Source organism: Etheostoma cragini, chromosome 15 (genome assembly GCF_013103735.1).
Source record: "Etheostoma cragini isolate CJK2018 chromosome 15, CSU_Ecrag_1.0, whole genome shotgun sequence".
NCBI classification, from domain to species: domain Eukaryota; kingdom Metazoa; phylum Chordata; class Actinopteri; order Perciformes; family Percidae; genus Etheostoma; species Etheostoma cragini.
The window spans coordinates 8,110,795-8,128,133 of record NC_048421.1 but is presented as its reverse complement, the minus strand read 5'-3'; the positions used below and the strand labels follow the sequence as shown (position 1 = coordinate 8,128,133).

General features: G+C 44.9%; 1 protein-coding gene across 1 annotated transcript in view; it reads right to left on the bottom strand.

Moving 5' to 3' along the window:
* The window catches only part of LOC117957774 (retinoic acid-induced protein 1), a 49,168-nt gene that overhangs the window by 14,455 nt on the left and 17,374 nt on the right, over nucleotides 1–17,339 (bottom strand). The gene's annotated exons all lie outside the window — the stretch shown is intronic.

Sequence of the window (17,339 nt, the reverse complement as noted above, 5' to 3'; positions counted from 1 at the left end):
ACACACACACACACACACACACACACACACACACACACACACACACACACACACACTCACACACATATTCACAAACTGCCACACTTCAGCACAACCTCTGGAATCATCACAACACACCCCAGCACCACGCACACCAAAGCTCTGCTCACATGCTCCTCGACAACCCGACAACGCACTCAAAAATAACCCAAACATGCCACTCTCCCTGCCTCCCCCTCTCCTCAGCACACACTCATATCTAACACATCTGCCTTAACACCCTGTTTAACATAACATGCTCCAAAATAACACAGCAACACACTCAGCCGCTGCTCCCAATCAGCACGCTGCTATCCCCTTCCTAATTAAACACACTTCAACAAGGCATTCAGATGCCTTCAAATGTCATTCCTGTTCAGATCTGCCTGCATCACCCCTCTCGGTGGACACTGTGCCTTCTTCCTTTAAAACCACAGGTTCAACACACTGGGAAGGCAGACTGGCAGACACACATCGTCACTCTGTCTCTCTCCTCCTCTTCTCTGTAGTGTCTGGCCAGGCTATGTGGGTGGGTTACCTAAGGGAGAGGCTTGGGAGATGGAGGAAGCCAATATCTGCTCTGACATTTGTCAGAGACCCGTTGTCATGACACACAACTGGAGGTCACGGGAGGTGAGGCTGTGGGGGTGGGGGTGGTCAGTCACATAGATTGTAGGAAGAGACATAGATGGGGGTGGAGACAGGCAACTGACACTCACAGATGGACAGATGGCATTTTAAGGCTACTGGACAATCAGCAAATAAACTCAATCGGAGGGCAGACAGTAAGAGAGTAGTGTGTGGGTAAGCGTTTAATTAATGATGTTAGCAGTCTGATTATATTGAGCATGTTGCTCTTACATTAAGCCTCACATAAATGGAACGATTTCCATCAAATAACATTGGAATATGACTGACAGAAACTGAAAACATGAATTGCTATCCAGTGTGTCCATCTGTTTGCCTATTTTCCTTCCTCAGTCCAACCTAATGGGATTTACAGGCCTACCAGTTTAAAAAACAAAAAATATTAGATAAAGCATTTCCATCCTTCAAAATAACAAGTTTCTGTATTTTCCTGCCAAGTCATCTGTTTCCATTGATTAAATCCAGCACAGGTTTTTATGAAAGGCTGTCTGACTGAACTTGGGTGAAGGCTGAAACGTCTGAAAAGCATCTAAAACTGAGGAAATGAGCCTTATAACCTTGTCGATCTGGAAAACCATTTTGGTTCTGTAAGTGAGGCTAGTTAATGTGAGGGTCGCTGTGTGTGTGTGTGTGTGTGTGTGTGTGTGTGTGTGTGTCTGCCTGCCTGCCTGCCTGCCTGCCTGCTTGTGTTTGTGAGGTGTAACTGTCTCATCTCTGGGGTTTAGGATGACTCATCGACATTCACACTCATGGCACATCAACACCAACAACACACACTCTATGCAGAGTGTAGACAAACCTGGAAAAAGAGAAGAGGGTGGTATTGACTGCACAAAGACAGACACACACACACACACACACACACACACACACACACAGAAAAAAAAATAAATAAAGGTCAGAGAGAGAGAAAGCGAGGTCGATGTGTGTGTCTGTGTATGACAGAGAAATGCATTAGTTATCTTTGTAGTTTAGGCGATGTTGTCACTCTATACTGCAGACCACATCCTCTCTCTTTGCTCACTTTGTCTCTGGGGTGAAAAAAGGAAAAATTCAATTAATTAAGAGTGCTGGATTGGATGATGTGTGGACATGTTATCTACATCTTTCTATTGCCCAACTGACGGTTTGGTAATGTCCTATGTCCTTTCAGGGAAAAACAACCTCACACTAGGACGTCTTACGCCATAAAACCACAACAACAAATACAAAATATGGATGCGGCATTGTGCACTCTTTCGAAAGACGGCTCTGATTTTAGATACATCTCCATACATCACTTAATAGGCGCTCTAGGGCATAATAACATTGAATCACTTTCCAACTCAACAATGAGCAAAAAATGAGCATGTGGGCTGTGAAGGAACAAACCCTTTGGACCTATTTCCTAATATCTTTTTCTCTCTTTTCGAGCTTTCGAGCTTTTACCCCAAAATATTTTGTATCTCCCCTGTTCTGCTCCTCTGCACAGCTCTCCTTTCTCTCATTTTTTATCTATCTTACCTTTCTGTCTCTCCCTCTGTATTTAAACACGGTTACCTCCAGCGGGCAGCTGCAGAGCGTTGCCCTTTGAAGGACTAAACCTGGCTTTGTTTACATGGTAACAGAGCGACGAGATGGGTAGGGATGGAGAAGCGAAGAGGGATGAGCAGGAGAAAATGACAGGCGCGTGGACAATCAAGCACACACACACACACACACACACACACACACACACACACACACACACACACACACACACACATTTACATCACATAGGTTCTGTTTGTTACTAGCGAAGGTTGTCGTGGATACCTGGGCATGTGACAACAATCAGGAGAAAGAACACTAATTGCTCATTACCTGCTGCATGTCTGTGTGCTCATGTGCATGTGAGTCAGTCTTTCTAAGTAGGGGATTGCGAACATGCATTATTTTCAGTTTGTGCAAGTGTTTGCTAATATACACTCAATAATATGTGCATATAGGTGCGTGCATTTGGCATGAACTTGTGTGTGTGTCCGCATGTGTGTGTGTGTGTGTGATTGTGTGTTTGAGTGTGTGTGTGTGTGTGTGTTTGTGAGGGAACGGAATTGATCAGAGCTTTCATGATCATGCTTGACTGACTGCAGCACCCCCACAATGTGTCTGTGTGTGTGTGCATGCATGTGTGTTTGAGGGGATTGTGGACTCCAGCTAACCTTCCAGAGTACAGAGGTAGGGAGACGTGCAGACACAGAAGAAGAAGAACAAAGAGAGAGAAAGAAATGCTCTGTAGGTTCATGTTTTCATAGTATAGATAACCTGAGCCATGCCCACACACCTTTACTGCTTTTTTACCCCGACAGGTCTCTCTTTCTCTGTGTGTATATCTCTCTCTCTCTCTCTCTTTCTCTCTCTCTCTCTCTCTCTCTCACACACACCCAAACACGCAAAGAAGTCAGGGTCCTGTAAAGTGGGCCGCAGAGCTACTTGGTATTCCTACAGAATCCTCGAGTGAGGGAGACTGTGGAGCACAAGAAAGAAATGATGCAGGAGGAAGATGGGATTATAGAAGAACAAAAGCACAGCATTCAGAAGTGAATGTGTAAGTTCTCATTTACACTGAGGGCTGAAATCCAGTCTAACTTATTTCAAAAGCAGATGAAGAGAGGTACCGTAACAACAAAGGTGCAGTGTTTAGAGGTTAGAAAATGTAAAATGGCTCAAATCTTGTAGTGACCCATTTTGGTTTGGTCCAGCAAAGCACATCTTCCTGCCACAAAACACACACACACACACACACACACACACACACACACACACACACACACACACACACACACACCTTGTCCCTTGTCCTCTCTTCTCTCCTTCTCTCTGTGTCCTATAAGTTGTACCCTGTCCTTCATTGTCCTCTATCTTCCATGCCCTTTCCTTGCCCTGTAGCCACAATGCAGCTGCTTACAGTGCTGGGTCTATCTGTCTGCATGTCTGTGTCTGTGACCTTGTCTTAGGTCAGACTAGGACAGGCAGCTCGTTGGTCTGGCACATTGACCCCATAGCCTGAAGGAGAGATTAGTAGTGCCAATGAGCACCCTTAGATGTTGCCGTCTAAAGCTTGTTTGTCAGTAAAGAAGGATGATGATGAATGTTGAAAAGTGTTTTATTTTTGAGGGAGGGAAGAGGGATATTTCACAGTTTATGCATCATGTGGTGACTCATGCCTTTGACTTGTTCATATGATCCTTTCATGTGCACATTGAAGAAGCCATACATGTTTGGTGTGTGTGTGTGTGTGTGTGTGTGTGTGTAGAGGTTTTACCCTGGCACACACATAAACTGAAATGTTGGTGAGCGGGTCAAATCAGCGGGCCAGACTATGTTACAATAACTAACTGCGGTTTTAGAACACCTGCCTGCTTTAGGTGTGTGTGTGCACATATCATTCATGCTCCTGGATCGTTAAACAAGTGACTTCTGTCTGTATTTGTGCATCTAAGCATCTTCCGAGAAGGTGTCCTTGATGGCCTACTCTCTCCTCTCTTCTCATCTGTTACCTAAGAGCCGGACTGGGGAACACTTTACTCCATCTGCAGACGCAGACAGACCGACACTAAAAGGAGGCTAGCCACAGATACACTGATGGCAGACAGCTGATATGAGAGGAGGATAGCAAGAGGAGAGAGAGGAGAAGATGACACTTGATTTGACAGGGCCCAAAAAATTACGAGCAGGAAGGAGAAGAAATGCTATGATAGAGAAATGACGAGGGAATGGAGGGCAAATGTGGAGGACAATTGAATGGAAAAATGGGAGACTGATGGAATAGTGGATTGACAGGAAGGGAGAAAGGGAAATATGAGAAGGAGATGGTAAAGAAAAAGTCAGCGGGAGAGAGGGGAGGTTAGTGGAGAGTGAAGGAGGCTGGTGAGTACAAGAGAGGTGACGAAAGGTAAAAGTGAGGAGAGAGAGATGCTGTGAGATCAAGGGAGCTGGGGAAAAAAAGACAGGGAATGAAAAGGGGAGATGTAGAGAAATGAGAAGAGAAGATGGGAGATCGAGGGCACAGAGATAGAGAGAGGAAGAGTGGGAGGGAGAGGGAGAGATAGATTAAAGCTGTGAGATCAAGGCAGATGTGAGGGAGGATGGAGGAAAAGGGAGAGGAGGGCACAGGCACGGGCACAGCGGCGAGGCGAATGGAGAGATGCAGGGAGGAGAAGAGAAACGGAGATCGTTATCCTGGGGCTATGCTGCCTATTGATTTGCCGGTGAAATAACAGCGATGCTGAGATGCAGACTCCCTCGTCATTAGCAAACACAGCTCTCAAGATGCTACAGTGTGCGGCAGGCGTGTACGTGCATCTGTGTTGGTGTGTGACCATATGGAACATTTGATGTCCAAATAATTAAGACCATGACAGTATTAAAAGAGAAAGGTCAGCTGACAAAGTTATAACACTTTATAGGAGAGAAAGACAGATTGGAAGAAGGGAAAAACAGATTGAGGGAGAGACCAGCAGACTGTGCCGGAGTAAATGATGGAAAGACAGAAGTGATCATGCCATGATGTCTCAGGTGATACACCTCTCACTTCAGGTGACAGGTCTATTGGTCACATCTCACAGGTAGATGAAGAAAGTAACAAAGTTAGCTTATTGTCTTTTTTTTGTTCTCTTTCCCTCCCTTTACTCTCTTTTCCGCATGTGGCGCAGTGTGATGACGGCAGGGGGAGGTGATGTGTGTGTGTGAGTGTCTCTTGCCAGGGACCGGGGAAGTGTGAATATGGCTGTGGAGCTCTGCCAAACTGAGCCCAAGAGCTGGGGGGGGGAGGAGGAGGAAAAAGGAGTAGAAAAGAGAAAGACAGAAAGAAATGAAGAGGAGGAGGAGGAGGAGGAGGAGGAGGAAAGGAGAGGGGAAAAACTCTATCCTTTGTTCTTTGTTGATTAAAGGAGGAATTGGATCCTCTACTCCCACTCCCTCTTTCTCTCTTGGTGATGAGCCTTGATGTGTTAGTATGAGGGAGCGAGCAGTAGACACACACACACACACACACACACACACACACACACACGCTCATGCACACTGCTGCCTTATTCCACTCAACTAAGACCCAAATGACTCCTCGCTCACTAATTAAACTTTAATCTCCAATAGCGCGCAAATTACCTGCCACGCAACTGAGCCCAAACTACAGGGATACAGGGAGAGAGGGAGGGAGGGATGGACAGATGAAGGAAAGGAGAGTTGGAGTGAAGGTCACACAACACCTGCAGGAGACAACCAATCTTTCTGTCCCTCTGTTTTGTCTATCCTCTCCATATCCTCCGTATTTACACCTACATCTCTTCTGTATCTCTGTGTGAGTACGAGGCATTGTAGCTGTAACTGAGGCCTCACTCTCAGAACCAGTCAATGTTCCCTCTCTCACCTCAATGTTATCACAAAAACACCCGCCCACCCCCACACACACACACACACACACACACACAAACGCACATGCACACACACGCACGCACGCAAACACACACACACACGCACACACACACAAGTTGGTCCTAGCCAAGGCCTTGCATCCTCCTCTGCCTGGCCTTGTTCCCATCTCTCTCTTGCAGCCGCAGCCTCTGCTAGGACACACACACACACACACACACACACACACACACACACACACACACACACACACACACTCCACCATTTTGTGCCACACGTTAAAGGGCATCATACAGTGTGTGTGTGTGTGTCTGTGTGTGTGTCTCTCACTTGCCTAATCAAAAAAATAATAATTCTAATTTCAACCATTTTCCTACCTGCGCCTTTCCAAGCCTGACTCTCAGGTTGTGTGCATGCATTTGGGTCTCTGTTTGTGTTTTTGTTTGTTTGTGTGTGTTTGTGTTACTATGAATAAGCCACTGGCAAGCAAAAACACGAAATCCTAAAACACCCCTATAATGCCACATTTACCAGCTACTCCAGTTAAGTACTCTTATCAACAGCAGAAAAGGCTGTTCAGACAACAACTGAGGTCGTTGAGGACAATGAATTGAAGTCCAGAGGAATATACACATGACAAATGAATGGCAAGTCTGGCACTTTACATGCTGTCTAAAGCTCAGTCTAATTTGCAGTTTGGATGCTTTAATGCACAAAGGACTTTTGTATTTTGCCATCTATCGTTTTTACTAAAGTTGCCAATTTGTCAGATAAAACACTGACAACAACAAGATGTAGGTATAACTTATGTTTAAAACGTTTGAAAAGTAATTCTCTCTCAGAAACCAATTAAATAGCCTATCATCAATTTGTAATATGTGAAACCTTGTTAGAGAGAACATTTCCAGTTCATTTCCAGAATTGCTTCTCAAAGAATGTGCTTGATAAGTTCAGTACGTAATACTAAGTGTATAATTCCCCTCCATTGATGCCTCTTTTGCAACCATAATCTCACAATAGATTGCACTAGGAATGTTCTAGAAAGGTGACCTTTCTCTTCAATTTTCTTTCACACCAAAACCTGATGTTTAAGGATACATAGTGTTTTGTAATTGTAGCTATGCATGGAATATCAATGTAACACCACAGGGAGTATGTTTATGCAAAAGGATGACATGGCAAGTGCATTACTAAACAAGAAAATAGACCCAGAAATGCAAGGTGCATTACCACTTGCTGTTCTGAGCAGTGTTATTGTCTTTAAAGGCCAAACATTTCCTTTAATCCACATACAGGTGGTAAGTGGTCAAGGACATCAACCGAATTGTCCCCGTCATAGAGGTCCCATTTTGTAGATCAACTGCTGCTACTGCAGCTTCAATATCCCTGGATGAAATTATTGAGTAAAAACTGCAGTGCTAATGCAAGACCAGGGAGCTGAGCAAATGCCATGTGGTGAACAGTTTTATCTCAACTACTTTACGAGACCAGTGAGTGTACATATTTTGTGCCACACTCTGTCATCTGTGCAGTTAAGTCACAAGCTAGAACAAAAGACGGAGTAACTCCATCCAGTGCACTGTAAAGACTGCTCGTGCTACACTGAACTCTTCCCAGTGCGAACATCAGGGGACAATCAAGGATATGCCCGTCATGCAAGGTTGGCGGTGTGTGTTTTAGTATGTGCGTAGGTGGGTCCTGTCTGAGGGTGTCTGTGCACTGTTCGCTGTGCATGACCAGACAGAGTCAGGTGTTCTGGGAGGGGCGTTGGCACAACCATGTGCCCATATGCTTGTGACTGAGAGGCGAACACAGTGAGGGCACAGCGAGCGGGCAGGGATCTGCACTGAACCTGCGGTGTATGACTTCATTCCTCCTGCAGGCAGAAGGGGCACTGGGACTAAGAGAGGCTGACTGACCTAGAGGGTGTGAAAGGAAGCTGCTGATGGAAGGAAAGATGGGAAAGAAAAAAGTAATGGTATACAGGGCGAATGAGACCTGAGGTACAGAAAAGGAACAAACATAACTAAAATCTCTGCAAGTTGTTCACCGTGTGGCCTACATGGACACATCCGCAGCCTACAGTAATTTGGCCTGTCAGCTCTGCATCCTTTCCCAGCGCCTGTGTTAGGGGACAGCAGATATGTACTTTTATGATTATCTTGTGTTACATTGGCACAACTGTGATCCATCAAATGCGTGTGTTTAGTGTAGCCTAGTGGGGAGAGTGCAGGGTTGACACTTTGCCACAAGGCAGCTCTATCAGTGGATGCAGGGACAGCTCTGTGTGTTGCTGCTTCGGTCCCATCTAAACACACATGCATCAAGACGCACGCACACACCCACCCACACATGCTCACACATATTGTGATGACTGTCGGCAGGTAGTAGGATTTGTGAGGTAGCTGTTTGACATTGAGAGATGGTGAATATGTTTACAAATGAGCCAAATAATAACTGTCCATCTATCTATCATTTAGAGTTAGCCAACTTACCTGTTGCACCCAGCACCTAGCAACCAACCTACAAGCAATTAGACAAGCCATGCTTGTTTCCTTGGCGACACACCATTGACCTGCTAATGTCTATCAATGTAAGGAACATAAACACCCAAAGCAAAACTGTTTGTGCTATCTAGTACCAGTAAGTTTGTCAGCCAGGTGTCTAGCATTCCAATATCAATCAATAAATCATTCCAAAATTAATTTTGAGAAATTAGTATACTGGTGATAAACAGATTGCTGCGAAGATTGGCTGCAGTTTACAATGTGTGCAACAAGGTTGGATTTCACACAAAAAACATGCTGGACTGCTTTATGTCACAGAAACGAGAGCTGCTCCTCTTACAGCAAAGGCAGAGTCGAAGCTTTCAGAATTTTTTGCCATGGCAGATGGTGGAAGGAGAGAAGGGCCCATGAAAAAAATCCCTTCCAAGATGTTTTTGCTTTTCAGGAACACAAAAGAGAAAACAAATGCATATGGAAGGAGGAGTAGGCGGAGGGATAAGTTGCCACATCTTTTTTGTGGCAGGAAGCAATGGGTTTTGTAGAAAACATGGACATCGTTTTTAAAAACACTGTTGACATGACACAGAGGCCATCAATCATAGTATTTGTTTGTGTTGAGGTTTTGACAGTAAGGAATCATAAATATATCAGTCATATGTTAAGACTAAAAATGCTAAACACTGCCAGGTATTTTTAATATTTCATTTGTGCACCAAAAAGGAGCAGAAATGTTCCGAGGCAGCCAGATCATGGGAGCAGGGAACCGTCTGCATCACTTCCTCTTTCACCTCTTCTCTATCCTCCATTGCCCCTTCCTTTCATCCTGTGCTCACCCCCTCTCTCTCCCAGCCCATTTCTTCCCCCTCTTCACTGCCAGTCCCCTACCTGTCTCATTTGCATAGGATGCCTCATTTGCATACATATGAGCTAAAGAGAAAGGGGATTTGTGTGCGGGAGAAAAAGAGGAGGAGAGGCAAGATATGCAGGCAGGCGATGCCTGATGAAAAGAAATGAAAAAGAGCCCTTTCAGGAGGAAACTGCAAACGCAACCTCCCTTTCTCATTCTCTCTCTCATTCTGTTCTCGCCCTTTAGGTCACACCTTAGAGAGCTTCGACGAAGGCCCTATTAACGTGAAATATCTGAGAGAGAGACAGGGACAGGAAAGAAGGTAAAAGAGAACAGATAACTGATAAAAGTACAGATGCAACATGGGCCAAATGAAAGAAAGAAACAGCAGGAACAAAACAGATTGATAAATAAAACAAAGGAGCATGTACACATTGCCCATCTATCCCCTGAAGCAGCCTGGCCCTGTGTTACCGCAGTGTTGTTGTTGCCGTGGTGGCGATGGATGGTTGCCTCAGCAGAGCAAAACCGATTGGCTGTGAAGTAAGGCCCCCCCCCCCCTTCTAAGGACAGCACGAAGCAGGCCCCTCCCCTGTGCGCGTGGCCAAACGCACGCATTCATGCACGAACGCACGTATGCACGCACGCACAGACACACGCACAGACATGAATACGCAGATCTATCCTGTTTGAGCTCGTTAATTGCATGTTTCTAATAACCTGGTGCAGATAGAAAACAGAGCAGTGCTCTCTCTCATGTCTCGTCTCTCTGTGGACAGAGTCCAGACGTGAGGCAACTGCAGAAGCCGTAGATATGAAAAGGTAGCAAGAGAATGGAGAAGAACAGACATAGATGTGTATGTGTCTGTTTGTGTGTGTGTGTTTGTTTGTGTGTGTGTGTGTGTGTGTGTGTGTTCATGGGTATGTTCCTACTACGGTAGTCTGTGTGATCTTTCTGTCTGGGCCTGAAATGATTTTAGGAATAACAACTTTCCTGCATGCATGTGATTGTGCATCCATCCACACACCTGCATGTACACAACCAGAGTGGACACAGACACACACAAACACAGACACAGACACAGACACACAAACACTTGCTGACAACATGCTTGAATGTACATGTTTGTGTCTGCGTGTGCGTTTGCACACACATGTATGCGATCACTCATGCGTGAGCCATCTCCTGTGTATCATCAGGACCGGGTGGAGAGGACAGACGAGGAAAGGAGAGAGAGAGTGATGAAAGGAGGCAGGGGGTAAGGAGTGGAGATGAAAGCATAAGGGGGAGGAGGAGGAGGGTAAAAGGGCATAGGAGAAATATGAGAGGGAGAAAGGGAAGGGAGAAACAAAGGGGCGCGGATGAGCTGAATTGGGTTGAGAAAAAGAGGGAAGGACAGATGTGCTGATTGCTGAATGGATGGAAAACAAGAGAAAAGAAAGAGCGAGAGAGAAAGAGGAAGAGAGGGAGAGCCTGTCACCTCCAGTCAGTGGCTATTAGCGGCAGCAGCAGCTCTGAGACACCATCCCTCATTCTGCTCTGGCAGCGCTGGCACAATTAGACACACACATGCACACCTTCATGCACACACACTCCTCCATCCATCTTTTTCCTTCATATGTCTCTGTATGTGTATGTGTGTGTGTGAATGTGTGATTGTGCATGTGTGTATGAGACTAATTGAGTGTGTGCTTGCGCCAGGCTGGTCTGAACTCGATGTTTTTCTCTCTGTCTCTGTCTGCTGTGTGTGTGTGTGTGTAATAGAGAGACTTAGAGAGAAAGCAAATGTCCTTGTGTTTGATCTGCTTGTGCGCGTACATCTGCGTGTGCATGTGTGTGTTTTTCTGCCACCGAGGGCCCCGTGCCGAGGCCTGAGAGTGAGTGATAGAGTCCATGCCAACATGAGCTTCATGCCACAGTCTCCACGCCTGCACCCGTGTCCTGCCACTGCCAGTGCCACCCTCCTCCTCCCATCATCTCTCCTCTCTCTCTGAATCAGTCTGTTGGCCTTCCCCCCCTCCTTCCCTCTCATCTCGTTTCAGTTTTTATCTCTCCGTTTACGCTCTTTCCCCATCTCTCTGTTTTGGCTAAATTTCTCCATCTTTAGCTGTCTCCCCGTGCTGTTATTTTCTTAATCTTCTCTCATTTTTTCCTGTAACCACTCCGACCAGCCCTCTCATCCTTACATCTTTTTAATAGTTGAAGCTCCACCTGTCCACCCCCTCTAATTTTTTCCATCCCTGTTTTATCATTAGGTCCATTTGTCTTATGAAACCACATTTCAGCACAATGTGTCTTTTTTGTTCTTTAAATACATGTTTTTGCCTTTACCTCAGAAGAAACATTTTCATCTTTCTGTTGTTCACTTTCCTGTCCTCCTTCCTTGTTCTCCTCTTTATCTATTATTCATTTCCACAGGCCACCACTAGTGGACACTGTTTTCCATTTTCCAGTCCATTCATAACCTCTGTCTACCACTCTATCTTCCTCGTTTTTTTTCTTTTACCTCGCTCTATTGCTGGGACGTCTCTATTCAGGGATCTCCATCCTTCTCATCACAGTCCTCATTATTCAGCTCCCTTCCACCACTTTCCTCTTCTTCCTTCCCTTCCCTTTTCCATCTCCTTCCCCTGTCTCCTCCATCACCTGCTTCTCAGCGGTGTTTCCACTAATTTCCATACTGCCCAGTAACATGCAGGCCTTCCTGGCTCGTGTCAGCTTCCTGATACCTTCAAACACACAGGTCACACAAGGAAAATAAGCACATGAAGAATTCGCTGTTGTTCTCTCACACAATTCCTTTGATACAAACACACACTCATCCAGGGTATAATGAGATGTTGCCTCTACTGTATTCTTCTCTCCATCTTATGAGCAAAATCTCCACAGATTTGCTTACAATCATTTTTCATAGATGCAATAAAAACAATTTTAGTGGTTAGTGCAAATTAGACACTGTTAAGTCCTTAAAACAATTTCCACTTTCATTTATCCACTCTTTCCAGTTTTGGCACTGAATGTATTTCAGCATCGTTTCATACACACAGAGAGATATGAATTGAGTGAATCAGTCCCTTTCTCTCCAAGCCCCCCCCTGCACAGCTAGTGAGACCGCACTGAGGGATCTGCTGCTCTGAAGTGCAGAGGCTGATAAAAATTAGCGTTTGCTGGACAGATGGGCTTTGGGCTGCTGACCGCTGCCTTTTCTAGGCCAGTTAGCTGGAGGAGAACTCATTAAGCTTAGCTGGAGGTGTAGGTGGTGTGCCTTGCTAGGATATGTGTCTAATGTCCCTAACGTCTTGCATCTCTGTGTGTCTGATCATTTCAGCTACAGTTGTGTCTTTGCGGGGTTTTCTTTATTATTTGAATGCAATATTGTTGTGTGAAGAGAACAATATTACATAAGAAAACACAGCAAGAGAAAGAAGAAAAGTCGGGAGTAGAAACCCTGCATATTAGGCAACCATTGACTATGTGTGTGATTCATGGAGAGGGAGAAAGAGACAACTATGTGAAGTGTGTGTGAGAGAATGAGAGGGAGAGAGAGAGAGAGAGAGAGAGAGAGAGAGAGAGAGAGACAGAAGAAGAATGTGAAAAAGAGAGGGCGATGGAATGCGCTAATAACTAGGGCGGCCCAGGATCAGGCAGCTTGCAGGATGGCTGTCCTAAGGGAAAGGGCTAGCTTGTTATTTTAAGGAGGGTGACTCTGGCGCTCACCTTGCAGGGAAATAAATAGGGACACACACACACACGCACACACACACACACACACACACACACACACACACACACACACACACACACACACACACACAGGTTTGTGGGGACCCGTCATTGACATAATGCATTCCCTAGCCCCTGACCCTAACCTTAACCATCACAACTTAATGCCTAACCTTAACCCTTACCCTAACCATGAACTAATTCTAACCCTAATCGTAAAACCAAGTCTTAACCTTCAAACAGTCCTTTAAAGTTATGGGGTCCAGTTCCCCCCCGCCACACACACACACACACACACACACACACACACCCAGAGGTTAGCACCGACACAAGTTCTCTCAAAAGAAAGCTGACAGCATGAGCCTTGCATCTGTCTCAGGTAATGGGAACCCTGCCTTGTGTGAGTTCACCTCATCATATCAACCTAGAGACGACACCGGTACACAGAGTCCATGGGAACCTCATACTGTATGTGAATGTGTGTGTGCCCCTTTTTGTACATAGTGTACAACAACGGTTGTTTATGTGTCTCAACATGTATGACCTCATCTTGCAAGTTGAAAAAATGCAGAAGAAATTCCAATGCATGCAATTTCAAGAACATAAGCAGCCTCTCTGACTATGTGGGTGCGTCTGGGTGCAATGCCATGTGCGTGCAAACTCATGTGTGTGTGCTTGTGTATGTGTGTGTGCGTGTGAGGGAGTAGTGCCTGTGCAGCCTTGTGACTTTGTGTCTGTGACATTTGACATACTACAGCGCCTGCAGTGTCTGCTCTGTAGGACTGGGGGATGCTCTCTGCTAACTTGGCAGCACGCCTCGGCTTGCACTCGTCGCTTCGCATCTCGTCACATCACAAGTCATCTCATCACTTTGCCTCCCTCTTATTCTGATATTCCCTATTCATCCCTTTTTTCTTGTCTTTCGGTTTCCATCTCTTTTATCTTTGCTTCCCTTGCCAGGTATTCCTTTGTATTTCTTTTTGGTTCACCTTCTCTCTCATGCTTCTATTTCTTTCCAGTCATTTTCTCATTCTCCCTCTGCTTTGGCTCTTTATCTGAGCCTCTGCCTCTTTATTTCACTGGCTCCCCCCTTTTTCCTCCCATCTAATTTCCTCTCTGTTCCTTCTCCATCACATCCCCTCCTCTGCATCACATCACATCTCATTTTCTTTGCCTTCTTTCTGTAAATCCTTAGTCTGCTCTCATTTCCTTTCCCTTTTCTCTGTCCATCACCCAGCACTTTCTCCCTTCTTTCTCCCTTTCGTCTGTTTCTATCTTCCATTTGCCTTTTTCTTTCCCTCTCCTCTACTCTTCATCTGGCTCTCAGCTCACACCAGGCCAATTAGCTCGCATCAGTCCACTCTTGTTGGCTCGATAATACTGAGCAGGTAAGCTGGAGTTCTATTAAGCATGTGTGTGTTTGTTTGTTTACAAAGAAAGTCACAGAACACACACACCCACACCCACATGCTGATGAACTCACGTATACACAAACACATACACATCTGCTCAGCAAGAAGGCCCGCCGTGCACACTCCCCCGGCCAACAGATAAACAAGTGTGCTTGCATCTCCCGGGAAGTAACCATGGTAACTGTACCCCCCCCCCCCCCCCCCCCCCCCCCCCGCGCTTTCTCTCTCTCCGTCTGAGCTGACTGGTTGGCTGTCCTGGAGGCAAGACAATAGCAGGTTTCAAGGCCAATGTCACTTTTCCTTCTCTCCCTCGTTGCAGAACAAGGGAAGAAAAAAAACGCTTCCTGTATTGATAAATGTGAAATGTGATGTCACAGGTCGGGCAGCAGCCATGCAGAGCAGTGCGGGGAAACAAACCATGGATTCAGTGAGATTTTTCAATTGCCCTCCCCCCATGTCCCCTCTCTTCGTCTTTTTGTGTAATGTGGACAATTGCCTTCTTCCCTTTTTAGGACACAAGAGGAAAAGGGGATTTCATGCAGGCTAACTAAGCCCCTAATCCTCTGTTTCAAGCCGTCATCTCTGTCTCTCCATCGCTATCTCTCTCTCTCTCTGTATATTTACATACATATACATATATACACATATTTCTGTCTGTCGTTCTATTTCTGCTTTGCTGAACTATTTCATTGGGGTGCAGTGGTGGCAGAAGTATTCTGTATTATACTTATTATGCATGCAGAATGGCCTGTCAGTGTTATATTATTATATATTACTTGATTCCTATTGATGAATTTAAGTATAAGAAGAATTTAAAATGTTGTTGATCATCAAGACAAAACTAATTTGAACTACATACTGTTTGGTTTAATCATAAACAATGCATCACATTTTATAAACCGATTACGTTTTTTATGTAAAACCTGAAGATGTATTAGTTAGCAGATAATGTAATGAAGTAAAATCTACCAATATTTTATTCTTCGGTGTAGCGAAGTGGAAGCATAAAGGGAAAATATTGAAGTTAGGTACCTCAAAATAGTTTTCAAAACTGTATTGCAGATTTAAAAATGTTATATCATGGGGCAGAAATAATAAGCTGTAAACACAACACTGATGTATGACATCCTTACAAAGTTGTTATGGCAAACTTGTTAGCAAATATTGCTTATCTAAACATCCAGTAGATACAGATTAAGTCCAATATTCAGTCTCTTTTAGCTCTGTTTTTGTTCTCCACCAACTCCTAAGGGAAATATCTGCCTCTTTAGCTGCTAAATACTAATATGGTAGGTTTTGATTGTTTAGTTTTGATGAAAACTCCTGTTGTAGGAAAACAATGCTAAACACAATAAAAGTGAACTAAATCGGTTCAGCTGTGGGCTGTAAAACCAAAACAATGGAAGAAAAAAAACAATTTTGTTTTTGAGAGCCAAGGGAAATGAAGAGTTGGGTGATATTTATCTTGATTCCTCATGATGAGTGATGAAAGCAGCTTTAAATACAGTAACCTGCTTGAGTGAGTTAGTTACAGCGTTGGTGGAGTTGGAGTGGCGTTTCTTAAAGAAGATGTGAGAGAGTTCTTTGCTGCAATGCTTCTTTAGTGTTTCCCTGTCTCTCACCTGCTCTAAATGCCAGCAAAAAGCCTCAGACAATCATTCTGTCTTGAACGTGTGCCAGAAGGCAAGAGAGCGAGAGAGCGAGAGAGAGAGAGAGAGAGAGAGAGAGAGAGAGAGAGAGAGAGAAAGAGAGAGAGAGAGAGAGAGAGCTGTCAGCCACTCTGGCTAACCATCTAATAGGTTGCCATTCTGATCTGACATTTGAAGGCTAGGGGAGCATTAGTCCTAAAATGAAAAGGAGAGATGAGAGACAGGGAGAGAGTGATTGGATATGCAGTGAGCGTACTGTGGAGTCGGCAGCCCTTATCAATGCATCTGTCTATCCATCCGCACCACACGGCCTCATCTCCTCTATGATCTCCACCCACCCCAGTCCTCCGCTTGCTTGCGCCATCCCTCACCCTCTTTCTCTCTTCCTATCTTGCCCAGTGAAAAGAGAGAGGGAGGGCGGAGATGAAAGGAAAAAAGAAATACAGTCGGGGGCGAGCCAGGAGGGCTGAGTGAGCGCAAAGCACAGGGGAGGAGGGTGAGAGGAACAGAGCAAAGGAACAAGTGCCAAGGACGGAAAGAGAGAGAGAAACTTGGATTTTTAATTTACGGTCTTTCCTGCTACAGACAGATGTGTGAGATTGGAGAAAGACAGACAAATAGACAGATATGAACAGACAGCAAGATGGACAAGGAGTCACAGGACAGCCAGGCAGACAGATGGAAAATAGGCAGGCCATCTAACATCTCTTTCTATCCAACAGCAGCTACTGTGCCACTTTTTTTACCAAGTGGAGCGACAGCAAAGACTTAAATCTCTCACAGTCCCTTTACCCTCAATTTATCTTTTGTCATTTGTCAATTCTTTTTTCTAGCCTGCTTCCAGTCCCCATTTTAATCTATTGTGCACCATCAAAGGTAATTTATTTTAAATTGCTGCACTGCCGTGAAGCAAAGTGATCCTGCATTGGTTTTGGTCCAGTCACAGGCACTTTTGGAGCTGGATGAAAATCAGCAGCAGTCATCAGCCGACACTGGAGGAGGACACAATTTGATGTTTGTTTTCATGACAAAGTATTCAACAACATGCTACCGTATCAGCAAAACAATACAATGTTTATCACATGGAATAAACAAACATTAGGCCTATTCTAAATTGAAATGTTGGATTAGAGGATTATTTTC